The 16,589-nt window shown below is 52.8% G+C and overlaps 1 long non-coding RNA gene across 1 annotated transcript; it reads right to left on the bottom strand.

The window, feature by feature from the left end:
- Positions 1-8,747: 8,747 nt before the first annotated feature.
- On the bottom strand, positions 8,748-11,167 carry LOC112664838 (uncharacterized). Its single transcript, XR_003140033.3, has 2 exons — positions 11,027-11,167; positions 8,748-10,562 (listed from the first exon to the last, which is right to left on the bottom strand). It is a non-coding gene; the product is annotated as an uncharacterized LOC112664838 (long non-coding RNA).
- Positions 11,168-16,589: the final 5,422 nt, after the last annotated feature.

Here is a 16,589-nt window from a genome sequence, read left to right as displayed (position 1 = left end):
TAGTTTCGTTGAGAAAGATCCATTCTTTGAATTAATTTGACAACTGAATTTAGTTTCTCTGGATTTTCAGGTATTAATGTGTGTTTTCTTTATGTACAACTGGAACAGGGGCTCTTTAGCCTTTACATGATGGAATCTGACTGAGAATGCATAAGCACAAAGGCAGAATGTGCTAGCAGAACCAGGCTGCAGGATGTCTAACTGGCCTCAGGGACACCTGGGTCCAGGGCCCCAGACTTAGGCAGGTCTGTCTCCCCCTCTTCTTGTCCTACGGCAACGTTGTTCCTTAGCCCTTGGTCTCTCCTCTCTTTCCTTCCTGTCCTGTCCCCGTCATATCTCTGTAGCTTCTGTACAGACATATGTCCACTTCTGAGGCCTAAGAAGTGCAGTCTGCTTCTAGAAAAAAAGGTGTGTGTGTTTGACGTGTGTGTGTGGACAGATACCGTCACAGGAAGGAGTGTTGTTACCTGGGCCACCTATTTCCCACCTGTTTCCATGCCTGGTACCACCTGCTCTGCTCTTTCGGCTTCCTACCCCTTGAGGACACTCCTTTGATGAGCTCCCTCTTCCCAAAGGAGGGGCCTCAGCTTCTCTGCTATTCCTCTTCCTTGTTTCCCACCTTGATGGGTTCCTAGAGAGGGGAACTTCAGAAGTCACAGAAGGCCACCGCCTGCTGCAGTTTTTTCCCAGGGGTGAGTGGTTGCGCTGCAGACCTGTAGCCGGAGGCCAGGGTCTGCCCCACCTCCTCCTGACCTTCCCTGCCTCTCTTTTCCTTTCCCTCCTCCTGGGGGGGTCCTCACTGCAGAGTGGAGAGCCTGTATGCCATGGTATTAACCCCCAGACGCAGTGCCATGGGCTAGTGGGGCGCGATCGTGTGCTCGGTGAGCCAGGGTGTTTCGAAGACGGGCGTCAGCATCATCGGGCCAAGGGCAGTGGAACCAGCCCAGCCCAGTGTTCAGCCCCAGCCCTGCTGCCCACCCCTTCAGAGCCTTGACTGTTTACCCTCCCTGAGTCTCAGCTCCTCCTCTGGCGTGAGCCCAGTACTTCATTTTCGTGAGGATGAGATGAGGTACTTGTGTTGGGTACTCATTGAGCACAGCATGAGGCTCACAAGTACTTGGTACAGCTTGTCTCTCAGCTGCCACCCTTCCCTCACCTTGGCACACACCCCTCTGAACCGAACAGATATCTTAATACTGCTTAGTACTGAGGTTCTTCTAGGGTAGTGGTGCCCCCCAGCTTTTGTTCTGGGGGATTCCTGAAAGGGAGGTGGAGGATCTGAGCTGAATCTGTGATGGACGGTCAGGGAAACTTTACAAACAGAGTTGCAGATAACCTGCTCCAGGCACCCAGGCTCCGTCCTCAGTGCCTTGTAGCAGCCCCATCTCTGCAGGGTTGAGATTCTTTAAGTACATGCTACAATCCTCACCTTCCTCCGAAACACAGGTTTCATATTCGGTAGTTTTTGTTTGTAATGGTACATGCAGAAGGTACACACAGGCGGTCATGGGCCAGGCCCAGCCTAAAGAGTAGGGGCTTGGCTTTCACAACAGGACCATCCTGGGGGCTGCTGAATGAATAATGGCTTCTCCCCCAGTCGTGCTCCAGATCTCCCTCATTCTCTAATATCCCTGGCCTGATGCCTAAATATATTTTTTACCAACTATTTAAAAGAAAATTGTGGGGGCATCTGGGTGGCTCGGTTGGTCAAGCATCTGCCTTCAGCTAAGGTCATGATCCTGGGGGTCCCAGGATCAAGCCCCACATTGGGCTCCCCACTCAATGGGGAGTGTGCTTCTCCTTCTCTCTCTGCCTTTCTATTCTCTCTCTCGAATAAATAAATAAAATCTTTTTTAAAATGAAAATAAAATGTCCAAGTGTTTAATAAATAAATAAAAGGAAGTTGTTTTCAAAGCAGTCAGGGTGGTGAGCAGGGAAAGTAGCTGAGGGCACAGTAGGACATCTGGGCTCTGGTTGGTTCTGCACCTTACCCTGTATGGCAAGCTGCTCTCATGGCTTCCATACCTCTCTGTATGCATGTTATACTTCAATTAAAAACTCTTATTAGAAAATAATTATTTTATCAAAGTCACCTATACCCATTGTAATAAATTACCCCATCTAATCCCGCTGAAATAACTCCTGATAGTGTAAGCTATATTTATTTAAATATTTTTCTGTTTTTATAAACAACTATATACCCATTTGTTTTAGTAATGCAGTGGGACCATACTATTTATGCTGTTCTTCATCTTGGTTTTTATAACTAATTTTCTCAAGTATGGACATACAGAGAGATGTACTTCATTCTTGTGTATAAACCTCAGAGTATTTTATTACATGGCTGATCCATAAGCTAACTCTTTCTCTATTGATGGTTATGCCAAAAAAAGACATCTTTTTTCTTCTTTTTTTTAAAGATTAATTTATTGGGGAGGCAAGATGGTGGAAAAGTAGGGGGTTCTTGAATCATCTGGTCCCCCAAACTTACCTAGGTAACTTTCAAAGACTCTGGAAACCTATGAATGCAACCTGAGATGTAAAGAGAGAACAACTGGAATGCTACAGAGAGAAAAGTGATCGCTTCTGACAAAATATTTATTTTAGAGAGATAGCGTGTGTGAGTGGGAGGAGGGGTGGGGGAAAGGGGAGAGAATACTCGAGCAGACTCCTTACTGAGTGCAGAGCCCAAGACGGCTCGATCCCAGGACCCTGAGATCATGATCTGAGCCGAAATCAAGTCAGACGCTTAACCGACTGAGCCACCTAGGCACCCTGTAACCCAACTTATTTTTTTAAATGGACATAGTAATTGTATGAAACACCCATTTTAGCAAAGCAATCTAAATTTCATTTCAGTTATTTGTTCCCCTTTTTTGCATATGGAATTTGAGAGAATTTCAGTGTTCTAGTTAGAATATAGTTTTGGCTTTATCTGTAGGATCCACCATTTTGTCAAAAGAAGCAAATATTTTGTAACATAGTTGGGCTGTTCTTAATGATGTACTTTTCAGTACCATTTATGGAGTGTGTTATTATGCCTACAACTATAATTATTAAAAAGTTCCTAAGACAAATGTATGGGTTTTCATCTCATGGAAGACCCACAGCAAGTACTCTCCAGCGGCCATGAGCAGAGCAGCCTCTACCAGGTCATGGGCAGGGGAACCATGGCACTTCGGGTGAGGAATCTGCTGCTGGCCTGGCTGTGGAGGATGAAGGAGAGGAGCTGGACATGGCCTTGAGGCATTTGGCCTCAGTAAAGGCAGGGATAGAGTTATCACTGGCTGATAGGGCTGACCCCAGCAAAGCGAGTGTAGGGTGAGGAAGTAATGATCCCATCTGACCAGAGGAAGCTTATTTAAAATCTAATTCAGATCAGCTCCCTTTCTTAGAAACCCTCTAGTGGCTTAGTCTCTCCATAAAAGCCAAAGCCCTCCCAGCCTCCAAGGCACAGTGTGACCTGACCCCTTCTGCAGTGTCCTCCACTCACTCATCATCATTGCACTGACCTTGCGGCTTCTAGAACACCAGTCATTCTCTTTAGCTGGAGCCTTTGCAGATGCATTTCCTCTGCTTGGCGTGCTCTTCCTCGGCGGGCCATTGGCATGTCTGTCACACTTCAGGGCACAGCTACCCTATGTAAAACAGTCATGCCCCTGCCCCCTACGCTACCCATGCCTTTACTGCAGCAGATACCCAGTACAGTGTGCTTGTAAAAGACTCTTTATTATGGAAAATTTCAAACGTACACCAAAGTAGAAAACAGCTTAATGAGCTTCCATGTACCCATCACCTGCTTCAGCGATTAACAATAAAACTTCTCTTGTTTTGTGGTTACTCCTATCCATTGGCCCCATTACTTTGAAATATATTGATCCCAGATATCATATTATTTTATCCATAAATACTCATAGTGCTTTTTTTGTTTGTTTATTGTTTGCCCTCCATCCCATACCAGAATGCAACTCTGTAAAAATAGGGATATTTTTTATTTTTGGTCTGCTTCATTTTGTTCACTGCTGTACATACAGCATGTGCCACCGTGCCTGGCACCTAGTCGCTATCTAATAAATTTGTATTAAATGAATAGTTAGGTGGAACTTTGGATTTAATACCAAGGGGCTATTCTCCGTTGGCAAGAGCTGTTTCAGGGCTGGAAGGTCTCACTGGAGTAGCTGAGGACAGGACTAGGGAAAGGGAATTGGAAAGAGGGATGGTAGACTGCACTTGGTAGGAGTTTTTGGATATAAGGGAACAGAAAATAGGACATGTGAGATCAAGAGATGGTTTTGTTTAGGAGAAATCCCAGCATGTCTGCATGTTACTGGAAATCATCCAGAAAAAGGAAAGAGTGTTGATGTCAGAGAGAGGACAGTTCCCGGAGTGATACCATAAGTGTGGGGTTATCTATTGCTGTGTGACAGATTGCCTGGAAACAGCAGCTTGAAATAACAGAGTTATGTAACTGTTTCAGTGGGTCCAGAATTCAGGAGCAGGCTAGCTGGGTGGTTCAGATGCAGGACCTCCTGAGGGTACAGCCAAGGCTACCGCCATCCACAGCTGTGACCTGGGCTAGAGGATGCCCTTCCTCGCCCAGACTCTCAGCTGCAGGCAAGAGGACGCCTTCTCAGATGCATGGCTGCAGGCAGGAGGTCTCCGTTTGTTGCTACATGGACCTCTCCATGGGTTGATGGGGTGTTATGACACAGTAGCTAACTTCCCCCAAAGGTATCCAGAATTCCAACCAAGTTGGAAGCCACAGTGCTTCTTATCACCTGGTATCAGAGGGCATACATCATCACTTACTTACCTTTTCTTCCATCAGTTAGAAGGGAGTCACTGAATAGAGCACACACTTAGAGAGGAATTAGATGCCATCTTCCTAGTGGAAGGAGCGTCAAGAAGGGTGGCCAGGTGAAATAAATACAGGACACCTAGTGAGAGTTGAATTTCAGATAAATAGGGCAGCCCGGGTGGCCTCAGCGGTTTAGCGCCGCCTTCAGCCCAGGGCCTGATCCTGGAGTCCGGGGATCGAGTCCCATGTCGGGCTCCCTGCATGGAGCCTGCTTTTCCCTCTGCCTATGTCTCTGCCTCTCTCTCTCTCTCTCTCTCTCTCTCTCTCTCTCTCCGTATTTCTCATGAATAAATAAATAAGATATTTAAAAAGTTTTTTTTCAGATAAACAAGTGACTTACCAGAGTGTGCACCACATGTTGCATGGGCCATACTTCCATTAAAAATTTTTTTATTTATTCAGAATTCAAATTTAATGGATGACCTGTATTTTTGTTAGATCGGGCAACCCTAGAGAGAATTTGTTGATGCAATTTAGAATGAACATGGTAGCAAAGGAGGGTGTGGTACACAGAGATGGTGACCACCTCAGTGGTTTTCAGATGTCTCTTTGTTCCACAGTAAGAAATACATTTGACATTGTGACTCAGAACACGCGTACATCAGGTGTTATAGAGCATGGTCGATAAAGCACGCTGAGATTTCTCTATCCTATGCTATTGCAGTTCTTCATTCTCCCCCCCGCCCCGCAGCGCCACCCATGTAATAAGTTTTACACCCATTGAATTGACTTCACAACTCACTAATGATGGATCCAGCTCCAAGCTGAAAATTAGTACTGACCCTAACAGGTGGATGGTTTTTTTGAACTCCAGGAGCGTGGTGCAGAGCAGGGTATGGTTTGTCTCCCAGGTTTGTGCTTGTTGCTACAATGTGTGATTGTGACACATTGTGGAGTGAGCTGGATCTTCCATGAGAATTTTTTTTTTCTACTAAATGCACAAGATGAGTAACTTGTTTTCAAAGCTCTATCGTCAGCATCATTTAAATGCAAAACAGATTTTTTTAAAGGTTTATTTGAGAGAGTGCCCCCACATGTGAGCATGGGGGTGGGGGGAGAATCTCGAGCAGACTCCCTCTGAGCGCACAGCCAGCCGCAGGGCTTCGTCTCAGGACCCTGAGATCATGACCTGAGCTGGAACCAAGAGTTGGAGGCTCACCCGACCAAGCCACCGAGGCGCCCCCATAAATGCAAAACAGATTTTATAGAAGAAAAGTTTTTGTGGTTTTATAAGATAATGTGAAAGAATTTATAGTTCTTAGGTAAATTTTCAATGCATTAAGAAGTTGGGGGTTTTACTTGATTGCTTTTGGCTTTGAAATGATTTTCAAACTTCACTTCACCTGTGTAGCCATGAGGCTGAAGCAAAATCCTGGAGTTGACGCTCTCATTTTGAGCGAATATAGATGATGGGGCTCACCCAACCATGTAACTCTTTTTAACAGAGATCAGCTTCCATGTCACATACTCAGTAGGAAACTTGTCTTTGAGAATATCAAAAGTAATGTATTTTAGTCCAATAAAAGTCCACAGTAAATTAATATGTTGGGTCTTGGAATGACTGAATTTTATGGATATCTTGAAAGAGGAGAATAAAGCATTAGCAAAGTGTGTGTGTGTGTGTGTGTGTGTGTGTGAATACTATAAGTAGATACTTGATTTTTTTTTATCAGTATCCCTAAAAAGTTTATATAACCAAGTTGGCATAATTATTTTTTCCTCCTCCTTGGGGAAAATGTAGAATTGTCTTGTAGTTGGAATTTCCTTCTATTTAGGCGTGTATAATAACTTAGGATTCTTGCACATCTTGAATATGCACGGGAAATTCCAGTCCTAGTAATTTTTATTCTTGAAAATCAGTTTCTATCCCCATGTAAATTTTCCTAAATTAATTAGTGCAATACAGAAGCCTAACAGTTATATCTGAATGAACTATTTTGGAAATTAGGGTGCTGTCTCCTCAAAACATGTCCCCTTCATCACGAATGAGCACATACTGGGTGGAGAAATTGACTGGAAACTATGCCTCTGCGCGGCTCTCCTGGTGGGGAGTGGGAACCCCTGATGTGGTGGGTGCCAGGAGTGGAACTTCAGAGTTGGAGGGCCAGATGCCTTCTTGGAGGAGAGGGAGGTTGGCTGTATTTTTCTAGTAGCCTTGGGTTTCTTTGAGACCAGGACAGAATCATGAGCCCCAGACTCCATATTTGAAGGAAGCTTCACGTTCAGTCACAGCACCTGCCTGCTTGGGATTCCACTACCATATCCCTGTGCACTCACTGTCGAGTTAGTTTCTGCTTACACACCCCATTGACGAGAGGTCTCCTTCCCAGTTCAGCTGCTCCAATTGTGAGTTCAAAACGGGGGGCTTGAAACCTTCCTCTCCACCCACCCCTCCTCTCCCTTCCTCCCGCCCCTGCTGGTTCTGCACAGCAAGTGAGTGTCTCCTCTATCCTCCTCGAGGCCCCATGCCTTGTCTCCATCACCCCACAGTCCTTCCCTCCTGCTAGAGCCACCTTCTGGCCTCCACTCGAGGACCGAGGACCGTAGCTTTTGGGCCAGAAGCTTGTTTCCCAATTTTGCTAGATCTGAGACCAGACTTCCCTGATCCTGCTTGACTCCTTTGTCACAGTGGCCACTGTCAGGCGCTTGGCCTCTTCGGTGTCACTGCTGGTGCCTCGTCCTCACCACCCACACAGGTGCTGACATGCTCCAGGATTTCTTCTTTGAATCTTTCATTCCCCCTCCTCAATATCACCTTCTCTGGGTGTTCCTGAGCCACCCACGAAACTGTGGGCCACTGGCCAAAGCCAGACTTCTCGGCCCCGTGCCCCACCCACCCAAATACGTGTTCCTCGTCCTCACCCCTCCTCTTGTAACTTGGGTCACAAATCGAGGCTCGTGTGGATATTGACTGACTACTCAGTGCCGGTGACCAAGCAGAGGGCCCTGTTCTGGAACCCGCGGGGCCAGCTGGGGGAGACTGGTGGTGCCTGCCGGGCATACTGAAGGTGAGGCAGGGTGACGAGGGCCGGGCGGGGGGCCTGCTGCTGTGTTAACAAGGCCACGTCAGGACAGGCCCATGAAGAAGTGAGATTGGGAAACAGGCGTGAAGGACACCTCGGGGAGGAACATTGCAGGGAGAGATCCTGGAGAACAGTTTCCGATTCTGCAGGTTTGGAGCATGGCAGCCGCTGCTCACCTGGGCCCTGCTCTGAGAGCCACTGAGCCACAGCAGAGGCCCCCGGGGGGCGGCATGGAGGGGCAGACTCCGGTGACCGAGGCAAGAGCGGCTTGGCATCAGCTTGCACCTCTGCGTCCGCACCGCCCGGCAAACGTCAGGCCACCAAGGCCGGTCCCTGGCTCTGCCACTGGAGCAGCACCCCCTGGGCGCCCACCTTCCGGTGGCCTTGCCTCCCTCCCCCGTGCTCCCTGTCCTCCCTCAGCCCTTCCGCCTCCCCGCCAAGGCCCCTTCTGCACACGGATGGCAGCAGACCGCGCTGTGGGAAACTGAGCCTTTCGTGGAGAACGGCTTTCAAACCTCAGAATGGAGTCTGAGCAGAAGGAAACCAGAGGAGGCCTGGGTCGGGTCCAGACTTGCTCGAGGCTCAGCTGCCAGTCAGTGGCCAAGTCACTTAACCCGTCTGTGCCTTGGTGTCTGTGTCTGTAAAATGGGTTTAATAGTAGCTGTCCCCTAAAGACTTCAGAGGATGTTTGTGAAGCTTAATGAGTGAGGTCCATTAAACCCCTCAGAAGAAAGGTGTAACTAAATACAAAGCACTATTGTAATTAGCTCTCAGGCTCTTTAAACCAGGTCGCATCTTGTTTTAAGAGAGTTACCATGACGACGGGTTTGTTTGAAAAACACATAAAAAAGGTGTGGCCATAAATCTCACAATAATAAGTAAATTTATTTTGCTGGTTTCTATTGTAATAAAGAACCGTCTAGCTCCTGACCAAGAGTCTCGCGCTGACGGCCAGCCTCGACTGGTAACGTCTGCGTCTCGTCCACCGCGGCACGGATGGTCTTCGCGGCCCTCTTGGGCACACAACAGGCACTTAATAAATGATTTTGGGTTAATGAACTCATGGTGCCTGATGCTCCGTAGGCTCCGGGTGGTTGTTGGCTGCATGGCGTGGAGATGCAGTGGTGGCCCTGGTCACGCCGATGACGTATTAGGGTTCTCCAGAGATCAGAGCCAGTAGGCGAGAATAGATGCGTACAGAGATTTACTGTGAGGAACTGGCTAACGTGGTGATGGAGGCTGACAAGTCCCAAGACCCGCCGTCCGCCAGCTGGAGCCCCCGGAGAGCCAGTGCGCTTCCCTCCAAGGCCAGAGGCCTGCAAACCAGAAGAGGCCATAGCTCCAGTCAGAAAGCCAGCAGGCTGGAGACCCAAGAAGAGCCAGTTTTTCCATCCAAATCTGAAGGCCAGAGAAGACCCAGCTCCCAGCCGTGCAGTCGGGCTGGACGAGTTCCCTCTTGCTCTGCCTTTTTGTTCTATTCAGGTCTTCAGCTGTTTGGATGAGGCCCACCCACATCAGGGAGGGCCATCTGCTTTACTCAGTCTACCAACTAAAATGTTAATCTCATCCAGAGACACCCTCACGGGCACACCCAGGATGATGTTTGACCAAATGTCTGGGCATCCAGGGGCCCAGTCACGTTGACGCATGAAATTAGCCAGCGCGGTGGCATTTGCTGTGCCCTCCCCATGCGCCAGGCATGGAATTCGGTGCACGGTCCAACCTCATTCAATGGATCCGTGGACAGATGGGTGTGGGGAAGCCGCTGGATTCAGTCTAGTGCTTCACAGACACTGGACGGTATTTCGGGGGCACCAGCGAAGGTTTGGGAACAGATGGTAATAAACTCCTGAAGTTTCAGGTGGGAAGACGAGGCTGAGCAGATTAAGGGGGACAGCAGACAACACAGCTCTTACAATGCAACAACAGTGGGGAGAGTGAGGAGGTCCGGGTTTGAGTCAACTGGAAGGATCGCGCTCCAAGTCCACTGGGTGGTTCTTCCCTCCTGGGACAGCGCCCCCTGTTCCAGGCCCGAAGGCCTCCCTGGCCGGCCCGCAGTCCAGTGCGTGCTTCTGGAACTGCCAGGCTTGCAGGTCAGCGTGCATGTCCACTAAGCCTCCTCCCTCTTGCTCGCTGGCTGGGGAGATCCAGAGTCCCCAGCACGGCCCGGCTTGAGGCAGAACCTGGCTACCCGGCCAGGGCTTGCAGGGGGTGGGAGGCGGCCCTGGGGGTCGGGCCCTGGGGCTGGGACGGAGGGGCAAGGGCCCAGACCCAGCTGAGGGCCCCGGCCACCTGACCACCTTCCAGCAGAGGCTTCTTACAGCAGAGGCTGAAGACAGGGAGGAGGGGGAGAGTGGGAGTCCCCAGGGGGAGAGGGAGGGACGCCTCCTCCCCGTCGGCAGGGCCCTGTTGACGTCGACGGCAGGCTCTTCCAGGCCTGTGGGCCGCTCTGCGCCCCTGAGGGCTGCTCCTCTCGGCTCAGGGGCGATGGAGAGTGGATCTTTGAAGAATCGTTCAAGAAATGTCTGCTGGAAAATCACTCTTGCCCCTCAGGTTGGCCTGGCAAGCGGGGTCACTCCCCGCATGTAGTCAGGTGCAGCCCCACATGAAGAAACGCAGCGCGTCCTTTCCTCAGGGAGAGTGGAGGCAGGTGCTGCACACAAGTGATGAACAGACTCGGGCTGGGAGTGAGAACGCGCCAGCTCGCCCTGGGCCTGGGGAGCCCTCAACCTCCCCCTCCCCCGGTTCTGTCCCTCCCTCCTGGCTCTGCTCTCCCTCGGGTCTTACTACTGCTTTTTAAACCTTAGCTGTTCGTCCAGGAGGCCTGTTGTCCCCTTCACCCCTTCCCTGCAGATTAGCCACCTGCGGCCCCAGCAGGTCCCGGGAGGCCGGCTGTGTCCCCTGGTTCTGAGTCGACCCAGCCAAAGGGGCAGGGTGCTGGGGTGGGTTCCCCTGTGTGCCTCGGCCGCTCCTGGCTCCTGGCCGGAGCCTGGTGACAGAGGTGACATGGGGCAAGGCTGGGGACAGCTCTCCTTCCAACAAGGCCTGACTGGTCGCCCCTTGGTGAGTGGACAGAGTTCCTGGAGTTCCTGGTAACCATGGCAACCTCCTCCAGAGGGACCCTGCCTGCCACCGGGCCTCCTACCTGCACTCAGCGGCCACGACCGCATCTCCCCCGTGCCAGAGCTGCAAACTTGGAAACGTTGCTAGAACTCCTTGGATTTCTTCATCTGTAAAATGGGTGTGATTATTTCTGCCCCACAAGGCTGTGAGAGGCATTTAACGAGGTAAAGTGTGCAAAGACTCCGGCAGCGCCTAGAAAACGGTAGGTTCCTGGGGGGTGTTGGACATCACCCCCTCTGGCCCCAGCATGGACCAGCTTAGCCACAAGTGTGGCACCGCAGGTACCACTGGAGTCAGGCAGTGGGGAGGGGCACCCAGGCCCCAGGCCCCGTGTCAGGGAAATGGGCTCCGTGACCACGGAAACAGGGTTCTTAGAGTCCTGGGTGCCCCTTCCCCACTGCCTGACTCCCGTGGTACCACCGCCGGTTCATCAGTGGGAGCCAAAATCTCCAATAGATTGTCCCTCCCTCCTCCTGATACAACCTGCCAGACACATTCCATCTTTCAGGAGTCATCTCTTTGGATCAAGAACAGAGGAGACGTACTTTCGGGATGTGCTTCTCCTTCCTGGCTCATGCTGCCCGGTGGGCTGCCGTCACCTCCCTTCCCTCCGCTCAGGAGATGACCAAGGCCCCACGTGGAAAAATCTCTTCTCGTTTCCCTGCAGTTTTCTAGATGAGAATAAACCCCCAACTTTGGATGAATTCTGAGCAATTCACAGCCTCCATCCTCCCCATCCTTTCCCTTTCTCCCTTTGGTTTCAGAATCCCTGTCTCTTCGGTTTCAAATATTTGCCTTTTTTTTTTTTTCCAAAAGCACATCTGCAGGTAAAATCACAACAGACAATACATAAACCTGACCTGGAACTCGGGAGTTTTTATGAAATATTTCTGCACTTCCAGGCTGCAAAATCTCTGGTGGCAAAATGTCACAGTGAGAGCCCCTGCAGTTCTGTGGGGCTGCTGTGTGTCTGGAGGATCGGCGTGTCCCGTGGCTCCCAGAAGACCTGCCAGGTGGCCACCAGCATGATCTAAAGGCAGGAGCCAGACAGGCCAGGAGTGACTGGGGTGGAGGGAGGGAAGTGACTCAGAGGAAGCCCCCAGGCCACCACCTTCAGCTCCCGAGGGCGCTCAGGCCCTGGAGACCTTGACTTGGTTCACCTGACCGCATCCCCAGCTTCCTTCATTAGGACATGATCTCTAAAGAGGACTTGGGGCTCCGGAAAGTGATGTCAGTCATACTTGAAAATACTCGTCGGTCAGATGGCTCCCCAGCCTACAAGGAAGCCGGGCCCTGCGCGCCCTGAGGGCCCTGTGCGCCCTCTGCCTCCCAGCCAGTGGATGGGGTGGGGAGGGGCGTGGGACGGCAATGATAGGGTGGGGTGGCTCTGAAACCCCAAGCACAGGGGCCAGCCCAGGGAGGTGGCAGCGGGGCCCCAGGAGCCCCGGGCACCCCGAGGGCCTGGGCCTCCATCCCGGGGCAGAGGCTCCATCCAGCAGCTCCTTGAGCCCAAGGATGACTTGGCCAATTTACGCCCCCCTGCTTCCCTGATTGCCTCACCACCCTGCCCTTCTCTGCAGGGTTGCTCATCCAACATCAGTTATTTTTCAGAGGCGGGGGCTGGGGCCCCGAAATGCTTGAGGAGGAAACCGGGGTGGATTGCATTTACACCAAAGGCTTTGAAGCCCTTGCCCTTTCCGACTCCTTGTGTGGGTGAGGACAGGAAGGAGCCAGTACCCCCGTGCTCTGGCCCATCTCATCGTCGTAGGTGGGCACCAGCCTCTTCCTGGGCCGGGAGGGAGGCCCCACGTCCCCCAGCAGCCAGAGGGCACGGGCAGCCCGGCAGGCTTCACCCCACGGCTGCATCTTATTTGATTGTCTCTAATCCGAAGAGAAATACACGCTGACTACTCACAAAGACCTGATTAAACGTCACAGAAGTGTAACAAGGAAAACAAAATCCACCCCCACATCCCCCCCACCTCCCCGAGAGACAACGGCGTCGAATCACGACCTCCCGTGATTTCTTGGTGTTTCGACATCTGCTGACCCCCGAGCCCCCGGGGGGCAGAGCGCTGCCCTGGGCGCTGTGACGGGCCCCGGTGCAAGGAGCCAGACCCAGTCCATGAGACACTGTCCCCGCCCGGGAGACGGGGAGACCGAACGTGACGTGTATCCTGGCTGGGGTCTCAGGACCGGTAAAGGACAGCGGGGAAAATCAAGGAAATCCCGGCAAAGGCCGGACTCGGCATCATCCTGTGGACTGTACCCCATGTTCCAAACCCACCTTGGATGTTGAGGACAGTGTGGACTGGGTGCCGCGAATATGGGAACTCCCTGTGCGGTACTCTCCATTTTTCTGTAAATCGAAAGCTGTTGGGGAAAAAAAAATTAAGTCTACATTTTGAGAATTTAGTCGAATGAAAACAAAACCAAAAAAAAACAAAAAAACAAAAAACTGAGATATGGCAAAATGGTGAGTGGCTCTGAGCATCCTCGTTGCTCGGGCTGGAAGCGGCGGGGCTCCCACGCCCGGGCCCTGCGGGGCGGCCTCCCCGTGGGCTCCTTGACAAGGAGCCGAGGCTGATATTTGAGGAGAGAGCAGTCAGGGGCTCCACCTGGACCCCTGTCCTCATCCCTCCCTGTCAGGGCCCCGTCAGGTAAGCAGCATCTTCTGCCCCGCGAATACCCCAAGCGGGGGTATTTGGAGGCCGGAGGCTGGGCCTCACTGCTCTGGATCTAGGGCTGCCGGCCACGTGGGAGGGCTCGCAGGTGCCCACTGAGCACGTAAGTGAAGGAGCCACGCGTTTGTTTATCGGTCTTGCTGGAAGGGCTGCGTCGAGGCATGAAGCCAGAGAGCGCGCGGGTAGGGCCCCCCACCGTCCTTCACCCAGTGTCACTGGAGTCTGGATGCTGAGGCCCAGATGCCCAGTAGGCACCTTGATCCACATCCCATGGTCCTGGTCCTCAGTTCCTGGAGGGCAGAGCCGGGGCGCAGCCTCAGAGCCCCACCGCTTCCTGCCCCGCAGGTGGCCTCACGACTGCCTTCCTGCCCAACACCTGAGCAGGGGCGCGAGCCCGGGGAATTGAACGGCGGGTCCCGAGAAGCCCCACTCCTTCTGGTTCCTTCCCCTGGACGTGTGTTTATGAAGGTCTCTGCAAACACAACTGTTTGGAAAAGCCTTGAAATAGGAAACAGAGTCCCAGCTGAGTGTCTAGGTCACATGAGAGTCTGAAAAAAAAATTTTTTTTTTAACCATTTCCTTCGAGGTTGCCAAGTCTGGAGGTCCTGTCCGGATCTGCACATCCTGCAGATGAGTCAACTTGAATTTCCCTCCCCGTCCTCCACTGGCACCGTTCTCACCCGAAGCCAGCACCCTAGGGGGAGCGCGGGCCCGGTGGGGCCCCAGGCCGGCCTCCCGCTCTGCCGTCGTGACCGTTTCCGAGCCCGCGGTTCGGCGGATCCAGTAATTCACGTTGTTGTTCCGCCCTCACCACCACCCTGTTCATCCCCCAAACAGAAGCTCTGTGCCCCCGAAGACCCGCTGCCCGTGCCCCCTCCCATCAGCCCCTGGCCAACTCCAGTCCTCTCTCCATCCCTCCGCAGGTGACAGTCCTGCGTACCTCGTGTAAGGGGGGATCAGACAATACGTGTCCTTCTGTGTCTGGCTCTTCACTTGCCTAACGCTCTCTAGGTTTACCGGGACGGTGGTAGCACGTGCCAGAGCCCATCCTGGGGCTGACTAGTACTGCACTGCCTGCGGGGCCACCTCCTGCTTATCCATGCGTCCATTGACGGACACCCGAGTTGCTGCCGTGCTTTGGCTATCGTGGACGCCGCCGCCGCGGACACGGGTGGACAAGTACCTGTTTGAGTCCCCGCTTTCAGTTTCATTGCAGTGAATCCGGGGCAGCTCCGGCCCCACCTGCCCGAGGACCACCTGTCACTGCCTTGCTCTGTGCGGCGCACTCACGTGTCAGGCTCCCCGCTCGCCAACGCCCCCAGCGCCCCTCCTGCACCCTCTGTGCTCCCCTGCGTGCTCGTCGGAACCCATCAGCTCTGGGGGCAGGGATTTTGTCTGCGATGGATCTCTGGGTGCAGTTTCATCATCCAGGGAAGCACTGAGCACGGATATTAAATACCAGTTATGAGAAAGGAGAGCAAAACCCACGCCGGTGATGTTACACAGGGTGTGATGCGCTGCAAGGACACGGTCGACTTACCCATCTGAGTCACACCCGATTTATTTGTCAGGTTCCTCAAATTGTGCCAACGGCCCATTCCTCATCTAATGGGTGTTTGCCACCCACGGTCAGGCTCCGGGGATGCGTGCCTTCCTTGTCACTGCTTGGGTTTGAGCTCTTCTGGGAGTAAACCCCTTAGACTCCGGGGCGGGGGGGGGGAGGGCTGGCGAGTGAGAGGTAGTGAGTAGCATGTCAAGGGGAAGATGCAAGCCAAATGTGATGGCCCCGTTCAGGACGGAAGTGCTTAACACAGCTCGAGGGTGTGATGGAGCCTTTGTGGCTGCGGGGATGAATGCCAGCTCTGTCCCCGTGCTCAGCCCTGCCCACTGAGCAGGACAGCTCTGGGCCAGCCTGAGCCACCAGGCATAGGTTCCAGGACCCTGTTCCCCCCACACTTCTGCTTGGTCCTGCTAGTTGCCCCTCGTCTGATGGCTGGTGAGTCACGGTGCATAATGCCCCTCAGATCGACACTGTGATTTCATACTGTGACACAGCTGTTGGGGAGCTCACCTCCTTGGCATAGGAGAACTTGGGGGGCACTTGGGTGGCTCAGTGGTTGAGTGTCTGCCTTCGGCTCAGGCCATGATCCTGGGGTCCTGGGATCGAGCCCTGCGTTGGGCTCCACGCTCGGGGTGGGGGTGGGGGTCTGCTTCCCTCTTTCTCCCTCTGCCTCTACCCTTGCTTGTACACTCTCTTTCTCAAATAAATAAATAAATAAATAAGATCTTCAAAAAACAAACAAACAAACAACAACTTTGGGATGCATTCTAACCTCATGTGATACCACGTGTTTGAACGACCCTCCTGCATTATTCCCAGTGGGCTGTTGACCCCCCGAGGAAATCTGGATCTCCCAGAACACTGGCGCTCTCCGTGTCCCCTCCTGTCATGCCAGCAGACAAATCTCTGAGCACCTGCCTCTTCGTGGCTGTGAGCAGCTGGACGTGCGGGGAAGTCCAAGGTGGGGTCCCGGGTGCAGGCCAGGGTTGCTCATGCGTGTTCCTGCTGAAGGAAGGCTCCGGCCTCCAGCCTCGCGTCAGACGGGCTGAGGTTCCCAGCTTCTCAGCTGAAGGAAGGAGGCATGCACTTCCCCAAGGGGACCCACACCTGGGCTAGACTTGGGGGCTCTTTAGTACCCAACAGCCCTCATCCCTCCCTTACCTGCCCCGTGTCCCTTCAGGCCCTCCGTCCCCTTGCTGCACAGTTGGTCAGACTTGCTCTTCCTCTTGCTCCAACTGCGAAACATCGGATGTCCCAGCTGTCCCAGGCTCTGAGGTGAAGCTGCCGCCCTGTGTGTGTGTGTGTGGGGGGGGGGGCGTGGGATAGGGAGTTGCCACAGA

The sequence above is a fragment of the Canis lupus genome, chromosome 17 (assembly GCF_003254725.2).
Source record: "Canis lupus dingo isolate Sandy chromosome 17, ASM325472v2, whole genome shotgun sequence".
Taxonomy (NCBI): domain Eukaryota; kingdom Metazoa; phylum Chordata; class Mammalia; order Carnivora; family Canidae; genus Canis; species Canis lupus.
The sequence above is the reverse complement of the archived record's forward strand: the minus strand, read 5'-3'. Positions and strand labels throughout refer to the sequence as shown.